Source organism: Notothenia rossii (assembly GCF_949606895.1).
Source record: "Notothenia rossii genome assembly, chromosome: 6".
NCBI classification, from domain to species: Eukaryota; Metazoa; Chordata; class Actinopteri; order Perciformes; family Nototheniidae; genus Notothenia; species Notothenia rossii.
Window position 1 is genome coordinate 48,307,676 of NC_136909.1, and position 15,324 is coordinate 48,322,999.

The window sequence follows — 15,324 nt, forward strand, 5'->3', positions numbered from 1 at the left end:
CCGAGGAGCAGGAGGCCGACACAGCGGAGTTCGTCAGGCCTACGTGACTCAACCCCAGGTTCTCCGGCCTCTAAAGAGTGACCCAGAGCACATCTCATGCCGTCCGCCGAGGAGCAAAGAGGGACATCTGGTACTACTGGAGCCAGTGTGCGGCGAGGAACACTCCGGCTAGGACCTTTGAGGACATCAGGATGGACCTGGCTATCGTCAACGCGGACATCCCTACAGCAGACGACTTGGAAGCAGGCATCAGCGGACTGGAGGAGAAGGACCTCGCGGACATCCCTACAGCAGACGACTTGGAAGGACGACTTGTTTCCGGGTTTCTTCTGCTGTGTCGCACTGATTGGGTACGACAGGCCATGTGTTGGTCTCTGCCAATAAGATGACCTCGGGGGGAAAGCCCGCACACACCTCCTCCTGTGTTTTAGTATGAAAGCCTGTGTTTTCCTTTGGTTCGCGCTCTTGTTTTTCACCGGCCGTTCCTGAGACCTGTCTCACACGGTGGTAGAACCTGAGCCCGGAGTACTCTGCAGAGTGCTTCGTGATTCCTTTGTATTTGTATTGTTACCTTGTATCATTAAAACAAGATTATTGTTTCACTTGCATTCTGGTGTTTCTTAATCCCTTCCTTTTTTACGAATTTACCCAGCTTATCAAACGACACGCGGAGACGAGGTTGGTTTTCAACATCCTCGAAATCTCCAACACTTCTGTCAGAACATTTTATTTTGTGCACAGAAGATCTGTGGACATTGCCTTAAGGAGCAGCCAAAAAAGCCGCGCCTTGAGAAGAAGCTCAAGAGGTTTGATGAGAAGCGAGGGGGTTGGGTGTCAGGGCGGAAGAAGAACCACAACATTGCTTCCATCAAGGATGAAGCCATTGTCTTGGTATGTACACTTTTTACTGTATGTTAAGGCCCGGACACACACTAAGCTGACACCAAAGAACTGACACAGTTTGCCAGGATCAAGTTGAATGTTGTTTTTATATACATTTATTTCTGAATGATGTTTGTATCTTATTAACCAATATACACGTTGATATCAACTTCAAATATAGATATTATTGCAAAGGTATTATTTAATATTCTCTTTTCTTTCAATTTTAAAACTACTCTTATCTTAACTTTCACAGCCAAGGGACACTATTTTAATTTAACTACACATTTTAATAAACAGAGCACTTCCTTCACTTCCATGTTGTGTTCCATTCTTGCTTATGTACACACTTTTAGACCTTAAATGTAGGGTATGTAAGTTTGACAAACCGGCTCGAGATCGCTCGAATTTAAAAATACACAACCGGAGAAAATCTGCCACTTCCTTATAGAGCCCCTCCTCCAACACACACGAACAAACCAACACATGACCAATGAGGGCACAAGATAAGTTTGTGCACAGATGGAAGGCTGACAGGCAGGTAGGCCATCCAGTTACTTTAGCCGGGCCGGCTCAGATGATTGGTCGTGCTTTTTACAGTATTACGGCTTCCACAGATGACATTTTTTTATGGATTTTTTGTCAAAGCACTTAAGATATTCATTGCTATCGGGATGTTAAGAGCATTCCATGGAATATAACAAAAAGTGTATCTCGAGCAGGTTTTTCAAACTTACCTACCCCACCTTTAATAAGACTACATAATTGTATGTTACAACTCTATATTACTCTTACGACTGCAGCCACAACATACGGGAACGTTTTACATCGTAGCACGCAATTTCAATTTCAACAGTGTCAAGTTATGCTTGGATTGTGTTACATTTTTAATTATGCAATAGTCATTGTAAGTGTTAACTGTTAATTGTTGAGTGGTCACACATTTGTATCTTATTGTACTTTAACTTTAAGATTATCAGGGTTTGAACTGGGACTCAGGATACTGATTTATTTGTATTTTGTGTTTGTCTATAAAATATTTTCTGCTTCTACTGTGTAACCCTTCCTGGTAAATACATGATTCTGCAAAAGCTTAACTCAGCATCTAGGTTTATGAATGGCATACAACTAGATGCAGTCATCAGTAATGTTATAGTTGTAGTTATATAGTTGTTGTTGATGTTTCCTTTCCATTTCTTTAAACAGTAAATATATTATTTTGTCATTACAGCTTGAGAAACTCCATGCCATTGGCTTTAAACCAGTGCTGCTTCTTGGCAAGGAGACCAGGAAGAAGGACGTCAAATGTGAAATCCTAACCCCCCCGCTGCACACTGACCGCCTATGCCCAGGATTACCTTGACAAGATAGGCACTTTTTATGAGTACCTTTGTGAAGGTGAGATGCTTGCACTATATCTTCACAGTATTGTGTACACAACATGTTTGTATCAATGGAGAGCTTAACATTTCCTTATAACCAACACAGTTATATGGAATGAGTTTGGATCAACTCATTTAATAAAGTCAGTTAAGTTAACAACAACTTACAGCGACTGTTTTCAATCCATCCAAATCTTGTGGGACAACAACTTGATCCAGTATTTATCCTTTGATACAGCCAGAAAGCAGTCATTCGAGCCATTTATTTGGGTTTGGCAAACTATATTTTTGTGAGACAACTAACAGACATCCTTTCTACCGGTTAACTTTCACTATTTTTCGCTGCAAAGTATTACAAAAGTTGAAAGTAATTGAAAAATATTTAGGGATATGGACAAGGTTTGACTGTTTATTATTTTAGCAAACTACCGGTACATACAATAAATACATTTTTAAAAACTGCCTAATGAGACATGGCTTACTCTGCAGAGGGGACTTGTGGACATTTAACTGTTATTTATCAGGAAATAGTTAGGCAAGTTTACGTGAATTTGAAAAACCATTTTGGGGTATTGTGCTACCACTTGCGCATTCATTGTATACAAATTGAAAGTTGTAAAGTTGTTAATGTCAAGGTAGTTAGGTTTGATGACTGAAATGTATGTTTAGGCTTGAGCCATCCCTTAAGCAATTTCTTTTTAGCAAACCGTTCCTAAACGGTTTCCTTTATCAACGCTCAAAAGGGAGAAATATTTTGAGGTTAATGGTAAGAGCACAATACATGAAGACGATCCCAGTTGACCACATATTCAGTTTGGCAGTTCTGTATTAAGGTCATGTTTCTCGGGTTGTAAACAAAAGCAGTTATCCAGTGCATCCAGAGGTCCCTTTACATTAATGTTTTTATCCAAAGCGACTTGCTACTTATTTGATTGCACTTATGCAAAACACGTTTGCGTCAGTCTCATAAATTCTGAACAAAATGTGTGGATGTAAATAATGTAAGGGAACATACATGCACACGTCTATATGTTGTCTACCATCACTAGGCCTGTCGCGATAATCGACAAATTGATTTATCGTACGATAAGTAAAAATGGACTCGATAACTTTTCTGAGCTCGATAAATTGCCGTTTACATAAAGATGTGACCAGCATTTTAGCCTGGAGCGCTGTGGCTGCCAGGGGTGCTGTGAGGGGCGGGACTGACACACAGGCAGGTCAGGACACTCCACGTGCACGTGCAACAGCGTAGCAGCCAAATTAATAATATAGCGACAAGCGGGAGACAACGTGTGACTTACTCGCGGGGAATTTAAAGTGAAATGGAATTGGTTACAAAACTTAACTACACATCTCGATTCTCCGGTGTGGCAGTATTTTGGATTCAAACTAAATCAACGAGGCGAACCTACGGACTTGAATGAGCCGGGCGGTGTGTCGCATTGGTTTAAAAAAGGTAGCGACAAAAGCAGGCAATACCACGCATTTTAAACCACCTAAAACACAATCACCCCATTCCGTTTTTCCATCTGGGAGCAAACACGGCAGCTGGAGATGGAGAGCCCCGCCCGACAATGCAAACATGTTGGTGTTCCTTGCTCGAAAACTTAGAAAAACAGATTTGGATATGGCCTGTTGAGGCATCTGGGTCTTTGACGGTGGACTGTACACTTCACTGTTGTTTTAAGGAGGGTTTTTTTGCTTGTGAGATAATGTGTGCTCATATTTATTTATTTATTTATATATATATATATATATTTATTTATTTATTTATATATATATATATATATTTATTTATTTATTTATATATATATATATGAGAGAGAGAGAGCTCTGTTTTCCAGCCTGACTATTTAATTTATTGTTTTGGTTCTGTGATTTAATTAATTTATTATAATTTAATTAATTTGTTTTATTTATTATATAATTTATATATTTTAATATTATTTCACATTTCATTTGCAATGTTGAATGTTCAATAAAAAGTTATGTTTGAAAGGATGTACTTGAATTAATATTATATATTATCATTATGTCTAAAATGGTCTTAAAACGGTGCCGACAATTTTATCGTTTATCGCAATAATTTCCAGAAAAATGTATCGTCCAACAAAATTAATTATCGTGACAGGCCTACACATCACATGGAATGTAGATACAAATCGGAAGAATAATATCACAAAAACAAAACCATAAATGGTTGCCTGGATAAATACCACTATTTCTCTGCTATTAACTTTGACTGCACACAGTCCTATGACATGACGAGTATATTTTTGGCCCTGTCTGGAAACATACCTTAAGCACGCTGTATTTCTTATTTCTAGATATATGAGTTAACCTCTTTGTCTTAAGCAAGTCAAGACCAACATTTGTTTAACTTGCACAGGTTGGACACAGGACTCCACTGACCAGGGGGTTGCGGAAGATCCTGAGGAAGAGACAGTCACGCTGAACCTCACACCCTGTGACCCATCTGAACCAAAAAACAACTGGCAGGAGGCAGGGACCACAGAGAGCCAGGTGCCAGAGACAAGCACCGTGCAGGTGGAGGTGCTGAAGACCCCCCCCACCCCTTGAATCAGTGCACCATCATAGAGGTGGGGCAGGAGGAGCAGCCCCAGCGGGATGATGTGAGACAGGCTACCACCACGGAGGGGCCAGGTAATAAAATAGATATATAGAATCGGAGGGATGAAACCCTCTTTAATGGTCACACATGCAGAGCACACAGCACACACAGTGACATTTGTTCTCTGAGATTTGCAGCTTTTATATTTATAAAAGTCAAGAGTGTTTTCTGATATTTTCCTAAAAAATTATTGAAGGTAACTTGTTGACAAGTCATGCTTCTACAATATCTCAAAACACCTAATTGCACTTCTTGCATTTTTGGGAATAATGATTGTTCCAATAGGTAAATAATAATAACAACAATAGCTTAATCTAAATAACAATTTCACCTACAACTTCATAAATATGAAAAGAAAATCGGATACTTGGGTATGTGTATATCCTTAGGTACTCGGATATAAATAAATATTAAACGTTTAGAAAAATACAGTCTTTCATTCTTTAACAGACATGTGGTTACTATATGGTTATACCTTTTTCACACAAAAATGCAAAGCAACAGCAGGCTTACTTTACATTTGATAAATCACAAAATAAAATTCCTATGTGATTTGGTTTACACACAGAAAGGGTCTTACATTGTAGCGTTGGGCAGTAGGTCGATTACATCAAAATGATTTGGCTCATGTCCATATATTGTACAAGAGGTTGATATCATTAATATTGTGGTCTACCTAAAGCAATCCCTGACCATAGGGGTAAACTTCGAAGCAACTCATGCAACAACGTCATGCAGCATATTTAAACTTTATACTCAAGAACTGCATTTAGATACGACACTGTCCCATAATGAACATACGGGGAATAAACTTAGGTTTTTGAACCAAAGTTAAATTCATTTAACGTTACAGCACAACATGTTAATATTTATCAAACTATTCCTTACACATAAAGTATGGAGTCAATTATATAGGCAAGACAACAAAACACCTAGACTTCATAGTCTAGCCTAGACTTCAATTAAATCGCAATAACAAAAAGATATCTGTACCTAACACCTATTGCATCATGTGATGCTGCATTTGTGGGATGTATTTTGAAACTTGAGTTTAAGCTTAACTTGGTGTACTGTATGTATATAGTAATATTTCTTCTTCAACCCACAGCTGTCAGGAAAGGGTCCGTGAGGGACACAGTACTTGGTCCTAGACTCAAAAAGAAAAAGTCAGGTATATTAACAGTATTAAGTATTTTGACTGATTATAAACATTTGCATGAGTCGAATTGATAGGTATTCTAATAAATCTATCGACATGTACTTTAGCAAAGTGCATGTAAACGCAGTGATTGATGCTTCTTCAGTGAATTAACAATGCTATATTGTGACTAATAACTATAACTGATACATTATCCAAAAATCCAAAGGGCTTTAATTGTCTTATTAGACTCAAATACATACAGTCATAGTTGATAAGGTGGTGATGAGAATGCTAGACAGTAAAGGAAGCAGCAGTGCAGTATTTTCTTTGGTCATCTCAGGCTCAGCAGTGGTATGGCCATTCAAACAAGCATCCCATGTTAGGACTGAGAGCAACTTGGTTCCATTTCAATGATGTATACAGTAACTTTTGACCAGTGATAACAGTGTGGTCACTTTTCATCGTGCAAGTCTGGTTGCTACTTAAGTGTTCATAGTTGTATTTATTTTATTTCTAATATGACTAATACTGTATGTGGAACCTGCTTTGATGTTCACAGATTAATCCTACCACACTCGCCTAGAAACTTTCCCCATCAGGAGTGTAATAAAAGAAAGAATGAGAAAGGTTAGACGGGAATAAAAGTAATGCATAGGGTGTGCTTTATGATTTAGAACTTCCAACACAATTGTTTGCTAAATAGCTAATATGCGTTTGGTCTTTCCGAAATTAGAGATTATTTTTCTTCTCTTGATAGGGAAAAGCAGAAATGTTGGTGGAGTGGGAGCCCTGTCCAGTATGGTATATATCTTCCAGTTACTTGGCTTCATGTCATCTGATGTAGTCCCATGTTGGAGAACAAACACATGATATTTAACAAATGCAAAACATCCAAATCTACCACCCGTCCTCTTATATATTTCACTGCTGTTATTCTGAAGCAGCTGAAGTAGTGTAGGAACAAATGCATGTTTAACTTCATTGTTGTTAATGTATGTGTTTTTGTTTGTTTTTATTGTTTGTTAGAACATTTGTTTTCATTTCTATGTTCACTTTTTCTAAATGGTAAATTAAACATTTACTTATATAAATTGAGTTATAAGATGTTTGCTTCACACATGGATTATGCTTTTCGGAAAGACGAAACCAGTAACTGTAACATTATTCCATTCTGTTTTCAGTGGCAAGGAGTGAGCTCATTCCTGGCAGCCGAAGAATTCTCCGGGATAATGCATAAAAATAAAATCTGTTATTTGAACACCAGTTTTGTTTTTGCACGTTTGTTCTCTTGTTTATATGCTCCATTTGAGTCATATTTAATGTTTCTATTAGAAATAAGATGAAAACCTCCACCAAAATGTATTTGACTTTTTAGGAAATTACAGTTGAAATACTACATGATTTCATTGTCAGTGATAGGAACACCATAACCTATTTTAAGCATATTCATGTGTGAAATCTGGTACTTTGCCATCCACTGCCTTATCTAATTTGTTTAACTTCCAAAGTATAACGCTTTGGAGGTAGGCTTGCATATAAAGCGTCTTTGGGTTTCAGAAAAGCGCTCTAAAAATAAAATATTACTATATCATTTATTTATAGGCCTAATTAAAATGATCCTGATCTGGATCACTGGTTTTGCTACTACATTTGAAAGCTTTTGGGGACAAATGCTTGAGATATTAAAATGGTAGTGATTACTTTGAATTTTCTTTTTCACTTATTGAAAACCACAACTCGAGTATCAGGATGGTCTTTATCTGGAAAGTTATCCACATCTCATCACCACGTTGTCACGGCGACCCTTTGTCACAGATACGGTACCCGAACTCAGATCGCCACACAAACGATACTGCTGTTGCTAAGGAGGCAAAAGTGCAAATTTGTATTTTATATTTTTTTAAACACAGCGTTTGGTTTCGGATCGCGCCCGATTGACGGATTTCTGAAAGGGAATGAAGCCTATACGGCCGTCAACGCAAGACAAGTCGAACGAGTCCACACACACACGCCGGAAGAACTACAAATATGTCAGTTCTGTGTACTTCGTAACGATTGTTGGGCGCGTATCTAATGGGAATTGTAGTTTGTAGCACTGCTCTCATATAATTTCAATGGGTTAACTTTCTATTCTTCTGTGTTTTTGTATGTTTTGAGCTGAGGTGTGAAGGATTAAGTTGAATTATTTGAAGTATTAAAGTAACGTGTTATGGCAGGAAAATTAAATCTGGTATATTCATTTTAATGTCACCTTATATATATTCATGTGTGTTAAATTTGAAGGGTCAAAGTATATTTTCCCTCCCCAATATATTGAGGTGAAGTCTTTGTGTTTAGAGAGGGATGCAAGCAGGGGACATCCTAATTTGGGGATAGCTCCAAAACTCTGGAATGTTTCCCTCATAAAAGAAGAGGGTGCGTTACATTTGCTTAGGGCAAATGTATTTGTTTTCATTGCAGTAAATATATGTGCTGCATGATTACTGTTCAACTATACCTCTGTTTTTATTCTTTCATGTGCGGGTACTAAATGGCTACAAACATTGTGGAGAAATTAGCTTAAACATGTTTTATTACTCTATAGGAAATGGAAGCAGCTTTTATGACAGGGACGAGAGAGCTGGGGGAGGGGACATTCTTCCTAAGATTTTCAGCATGTCAATTATCAGGGAAATCTACTTGTTTTAAATAGATGTGTGTGGTTAATTACTTTGTTTTAATAATAACAGTATGTGTAAAGGAAGCTGGAAATATACAATGTGAAACCTTTTATTTGAAGTAAAGATGTGAACGATAGCTCAAACAAATGGAAAGGCGGTAGGACAAATGAGTGTGTTCTCTATATTAGGCCTGTGTGAAGTTTGACTATTTGAAAAGCATCTCTAATACTGCTTAAGAGCATAGGTAATGTGTTCCTCGTTATTATTGATATGAAAGTGATTTACATGGATTATGTATATTTAGCCAACTATAACAACTATATCTTAAAACATACTTTTAACTTGTGTGTGGTAACCTGAGGGGGGAAGATGGACTCAGGGACAAAGGGCCATAAAGGGGATGTGTGTGTGCTGGCTACAATATGTGAAATAAGATAAGGAAACTTGTTGTTTAGAGCAGGTTCGTACCAGACACCAAAAGGTGTCTGGTCTTCGTCAAACTGAAAGAGACTTTTTGTTTCCGGGTTTCTTCTGCTGTGTCGCACTGATTGGGTGCGACAGGCCATGTGTTGGTCTCTCCCAATAAGATGACCTCTGGGGGAAAGCACGCATACTCCTCCTCCTGTGTTTTTAGTATGAAACACTGTGTTTTCCTTTGGTTCGCGCTCTTGTTTTTGACTGGCCGTTTAATTGGCTAAACTAAATTTTAGAGTTGTCAGAGACATATTCCGGTGTCATAGTTGTTGCGGTGGAATATACAAATACATATTTTAGATAGGTAGGAAAGTTATATAACATAAAAGTGAATCAACGAGGTATGTAAGACGAAGGTGAAAGGCCCCGTACTTTTTTCAGAAAGGAGACGGCTGAAGACTCGTTGGGGAACGTCCAGTGACCGTTTTCAGACGGCATCCAGGAGACGAATCTGAATAACAATTCTTAGGTTCATAGGAATCGAAGTTGAGTTATAAGTGAAATCCAAAGGAGAGTAACGCAACCTTCAAAAAGCAATTTTGAAGTGACCGAACCTCATTAATCCTTTGTTCTGTGGGGGTTGAATCTATAAAGCCAAACGTCACGATAAAGAGTTCTGTAAGCCTGGGTTACGACTCCAGGTCAGCGTCACATCGTTGAAAGACGGTGTTGAAGCGCGCTGAGAGGCTTGCTAAACTTGTTGGAATAAACATCGGACAATAAAAGCTGAATAGACTGTACGGGGAATATTTTATACATATAAAAGTGAATCAGCAATTATTTCAGCGAAGGGTATTGAGTCTCTAACGGCTGGAAGGGTATAGAGTCCCTGGCCTAGTGGAGGTATGGGAGTCCTCACAGGTTATACTTGCTGGGGAAGCCAAGTAGGGTATCTAGTCTCTATCCATGGCTAAAGTGAATAACAAATCTGAGGTTCATAGGAACCAAAAGGTGCGTTATAAGTCTGTTGGGTTTAAACTCCCATTCTGTTGGAAGAAATATTGCATCTTAAAAGCTGGACAGACAGTAAGGAGGATATATTTCTTTTAAATAAATAGAATATATTATTGAACATGAAACAGCCTAAGTCAGATGAATAGATACGAAGTCATAATGAAAGGAGAATTTCAACGAGAGGAGCGTGAGTTAAGAGCTTACGAGGACAGTGGGTTCATGCAGAAAAATTGAATAAAAGGATAGCAGAAGTGTTAATTGTTGAAACAAGCCCCCTTTTCCTAAAGAGGCTGAGAGCTACAGCGGGTGAGAGAGAAGGGGGTGTCAGTATTTGTCTGGGAGAGTTCCCCCCACCCTTTTTCCTCTCGAGAGCAGCAGCGGCCCCGGAGGGTGTCTGCTTGCTTTTGTCTCTAGTGATCTGAAGTTGGACTGAAATACATTGAAAATTAATAGATCAATGTGTGATTTGTGTGATATATTGAAATAAATAAACAATGATTTGCTGTTATTTAAATATAGTCTTTGAGAACTGATTGATACCGTTGCATTGCGTTGTGAATTTCATGGTATTTGTCTTAACTATAATGTACCCACATGCATGTGGTTTCTTTGTCCCAGTTCATTTTAAAGTCAGCCGCCTCATGGCTAAATTTATTTGACCCCATGAGGTCAAGAGTCATTCTGTTAGACCACCATCTTGTGAAAGACAAATCATTGTTCTTTTGTCACATTTTGAATTAGAAAATAGTTCATTTTGCTAGATCAATTTATCTATAAATGTTGTAGTGGGAGTTTTGTGTTTGCTAACATTTTTAGGAACGACAACACTAGGAGATGAGTAAACTCAAGAATCCGTGGAGTGTAAATACATTGAGAAAAACACATTTTTATACTCTAACTGTTTGCACATCATAGACAAGGAATATAGACAATATAAATAAATATTCACCAAAAGTAATACGTATAATGGAAAGTAGACATAGGCCTACACTTGAGTCAAATTATATTACTGTGATCTGATCAGTGTGCTCTGCAGGTTTACTATTGTTCTAAGTAACAGTGGGATTTAAAATATTGGAGAAAGTATGGAGATGTTCTTTCGTAGTGTGTGAAATATGTGAAGCTTGAAACATATTTCAATTTATGGAAGAAAATGGTTTCCTGAAAGAGTCAGGTTGGGTAGATATGTAACAATGGACGAAACAATTTATAGAGGGAGTTTTTGTAATATCATTAGTAGACATTAATGGTGTTGTTTGGATGGCATTTAGCAACTAAGACAGATAGTATGATTAGAAAGAGACCGAGTGGAAAGGGTTGGATTGATTTAATCTCAGTGTGCTAGACTTCTTATGGATAATGCGTCCCGGGTCCTGGACTCCCCCTCTGAGTTAGAAAGGCTACGACCCCGTCCCTCCAAGCAGACAAAAGATGATTCAACAACACGCAAGGATGCTGCTTTCTGGCACTCAGGCTCTCACTCTGATAGTTTCTTCACTGTCATTGGAGGTTGTTTTCTGTTCCCAAAGGTTTAATGAAGGGGGACAGACACAGTATCAAAGAATGACAGTAGTTTTGTTTCAAATGTCTTATGTGTGTTGGTCTCGTGAGGTGAGACCAAAAGGGGGAAATTAAGGATTAAGTTGAATTATTTGAAGTATTAAAGTAACGTGTTATGGCAGGAAAGTTAAATCTGGTATATTCATTTTAATGTCACCTTATATATATTCATGTGTGTTAAATTTGAAGGGACAAAGTATATTTTCCCTCCCCAATATATTGAGGTGAAGTCTTTGTGTTTAGAGAGGGATGCAAGCAGGGGACATCCTAATTTGGGGATAGCTCAACAACTCTGGAATGTTTCCCTCATAAAAGAAGAGGGTGCGTTACATTTGCTTAGGGCAAATGTATGTGTTTTCATTGCAGTAAATATATGTGCTGCATGATTACTGTTGAACTATACCTCTGTTTTTATTCTTTCATGTGCGGGTACTAAATGGCTACAAACATTGTGGAGAAATTAGCTTAAACATCTTTTATTACTCTATAGGAAATGGAAGCAGCTTTTATGACAGGGACGAGAGAGCTGGGGGAGGGGACATTCTTCCTAAGATTTTCAGCATGTCAATTATCAGGGAAATCTACTTGTTTTCAATAGATGTGTGTGGTTAATTACTTTGTTTTAATAATAACAGTATGTGTAAAGGAAGCTGGAAATATACAATGTGAAACCTTTTATTTGAAGTAAAGATGTGAACAATAGCTCAAACAAATGGAAGGGCTGTAGGACAAATGAGTGTGTTCTCTATATTAGGCCTGTGTGAAGTCTGACTATTTGAAAAGCATCTCTAATACTGCTTAAGAGCATAGGTAATGTGTTCCTCGTTATTATTGATATGAAAGTGATTTACATGGATTATGTATATTTAGCCAACTATAACAACTATATCTTAAAACATACTTTTAACTTGTGTGTGGTAACCTGAGGGGGGAAGATGGACTCAGGGACAAAGGGCCATAAAGGGAATGTGTGTGTGCTGGCTACAATATGTGAAATAAGATAAGGAAACTTGTTGTTTAGAGCAGGTTCGTACCAGACACCAAAAGGTGTCTGGTCTTCGTCAAACTGAAAGAGACTTTTTGTTTCCGGGTTTCTTCTGCTGTGTCGCACTGATTGGGTGCGACAGGCCATGTGTTGGTCTCTCCCAATACGATGACCTCTGGGGGAAAGCACGCACACACCTCCTCCTGTGTTTTTAGTATGAAACACTGTGTTTTCCTTTGGTTCGCGCTCTTGTTTTTGACTGGCCGTTCCTGAGACCTGTCTCACACGTGGTAGAACCTGAGCCCGGAGTACTCTGCAGAGTGCTTCGTGATTCCTTTGTATTTGTATTGTTACTTTGTATCATTAAAACAAGATTATTGTTTCACTTGCATTCTGGTGTTTCTTAATCCCTTCCTTTTTACGAATTTACCCAGCTTATCAAACGACACGCGGAGACGAGGTTGGTTTTAAACATCCTCCAAATCTCCAACAGGTGCCAACTCAACATACAATGTTGATGAAATTTGGTGATGATTCATGGTTTTTGTGTTAATGTAATAGCAGTTAAAACAGGACCTGTCAAATTTGACAGCGAACACCAAAGTAAGGGGGGGGAAACAAATACAATAGGAGGGTTTTAATGTAACCATTACTTATGACATTGATGATATTTTAAATCCAAAAACATATTCCCTAAAATGTGGAAGCTCTGGATGCCATACAAATGAATAGTTGATATTTGTTTAGGGCCACAACTTTGGCACTAGAGCACCTAGTGTTATCAAACGCATTTCAATGATGAAACTTTCCAAACATATTGCATATGACAACATTTTCCACTACGATGAGAGGCGTGTAAGCCAACACACCTTATTCTGGTTCCATCATGGGTAACCCTACCCATCCTCTCCACCTGCAGCTGGACAGACAGATAACCCCCCCCCCCCCCCCCCCCCACACCTCCGCTGTCACAGTAACCGATACAGGAAAACATCCCTGCCACTGCAATAACTCTGTACACAACACGTTCTCACTCCCAACCGGTCACATGTTGACGGACGGTCAACTCCTTGCAGTATCAATACTAATTCGGCTGACTTTTATATTTGATCCAATCGGTATATTGGTATATTTACACCATAATGGTGACAGCTGATAGAAAGGGACACCTAGTGGTTAAAGCACGTTATTGAAATGTATACTTTTTATTATTAGATATTAATAGGAGACACAGACAGACAAACTAATAAGGCTTTATTTAAACATTAAAGAATACTTTAGGTTAAGGTCTTATTTTGAATAAGAAAAAATCTTTGGGGGTATAAATATAAAGCCTGACAAAGTACTAATATATTGCTTTCCTGCAATGTTAACTACTGTATGTATAAGCACTTATTTTAACTGATATTATACATATGTATTATACTCTTATAAGATGTATGTAGATAGTATAAGAAATGTGCAGAATATGACAGTTTAATGGTGGAGGTATACACACATATTGGTAGAAGTCTTGTTATGCACTGTTGAGGAACCTGCGACCCAAGTTGTTCATCTCCGACCTTGTCATGTTGAACATTCAATAAATAAAGAACACAGAATTATTAAATATAAAACACAGAATTTGTGTGATTATACTAAATGATTTACAAATAAACACCACTGCATATTTACAACTGTTACACATGCTGATGTAACGCAAATGTTTCCAACTTGGGATCAATAAAGTATATCTTATCTTAAGATGATCGATGGCTACTGCCATATTTGCAAAATTTGCCTCTGAACCTTGAGAAGTGCATGTTTCAGGCTTATCAATTTACAACAGGAGAGGTCACAGACAAAAGACGAGCTGTTAAATAAAGCTCTTCTGACCTTAGCTGGCATGTGGGTATATATACCCACATGACAGCTAAGGTCAGAAGAGCTTTATTATTTATATTATATGATATATATATATATATATATATATATATATATTATATTATATTATATATATTATATTTATATTTATTATTTTATTATTTATTAATGCTGCCCATTATGGGCACAAGCAATTTTCCCCCATTTATTAATTATATGTTTTAAATGTGAGTGTTTCCTATCCCCTAAACCTCCAGGGATGTACACAGTTTAATACTGGCAACTTCTTATTATGGGAAATATGAAAACGTCTTTTAAAACTACAATTCCCAGCGGAGACGTGCCATAGAACATGTTGCGAAACACAAAATAGTGTGTAGTTACTACACAGTTACTACATTTGTAGTTCTGGGGACGGGGTGGGGGAGGGGGTGGACTCGTTCAAATCCAGTTTTGGACAGTCTGCCGTGGTTCCATCCCATTTCAAAGTGCTGTTCGACGCTCGGCGTAACCCTCGGCGCACACTCAAACATCCAATCAGAGCTTGAGGACTATCACGGGGTTTGTCCATGGATGGGTTTGTCAAGCGAAGCGGAGAGAATACTTACTTCCGGGTGTAAAATTCTCTAAAGCAAATGAGCTGCTCCGACCCTCGGTCCTGAAAGACTCCAACTTGTGTTTATTAATCAAACAAATAAATACACACAAGGATACTTATGTGTTGTTGAGTAAATAACAGTGTGTGGTTTAGAAAAGAATACAAAATTAGAAGGGAAAAACGATGAAAC

The 15,324-nt window shown here is 38.1% G+C and overlaps 2 long non-coding RNA genes across 2 annotated transcripts; both read left to right on the forward strand.

The window, feature by feature from the left end:
* Positions 1-699: 699 nt before the first annotated feature.
* Positions 700-4,925, forward strand: LOC307044711. The gene is made up of 3 exons (XR_013809671.1): positions 700-891; positions 2,114-2,280; positions 4,657-4,925. It is a non-coding gene; the product is annotated as an uncharacterized lncRNA (long non-coding RNA).
* Positions 4,926-6,004: 1,079 nt separating this feature from the next.
* On the forward strand, positions 6,005-6,935 carry LOC307044712. Its single transcript, XR_013809672.1, has 3 exons — positions 6,005-6,070; positions 6,600-6,667; positions 6,798-6,935. It is a non-coding gene; the product is annotated as an uncharacterized lncRNA (long non-coding RNA).
* The last annotated feature ends 8,389 nt before the right edge of the window (positions 6,936-15,324 follow it).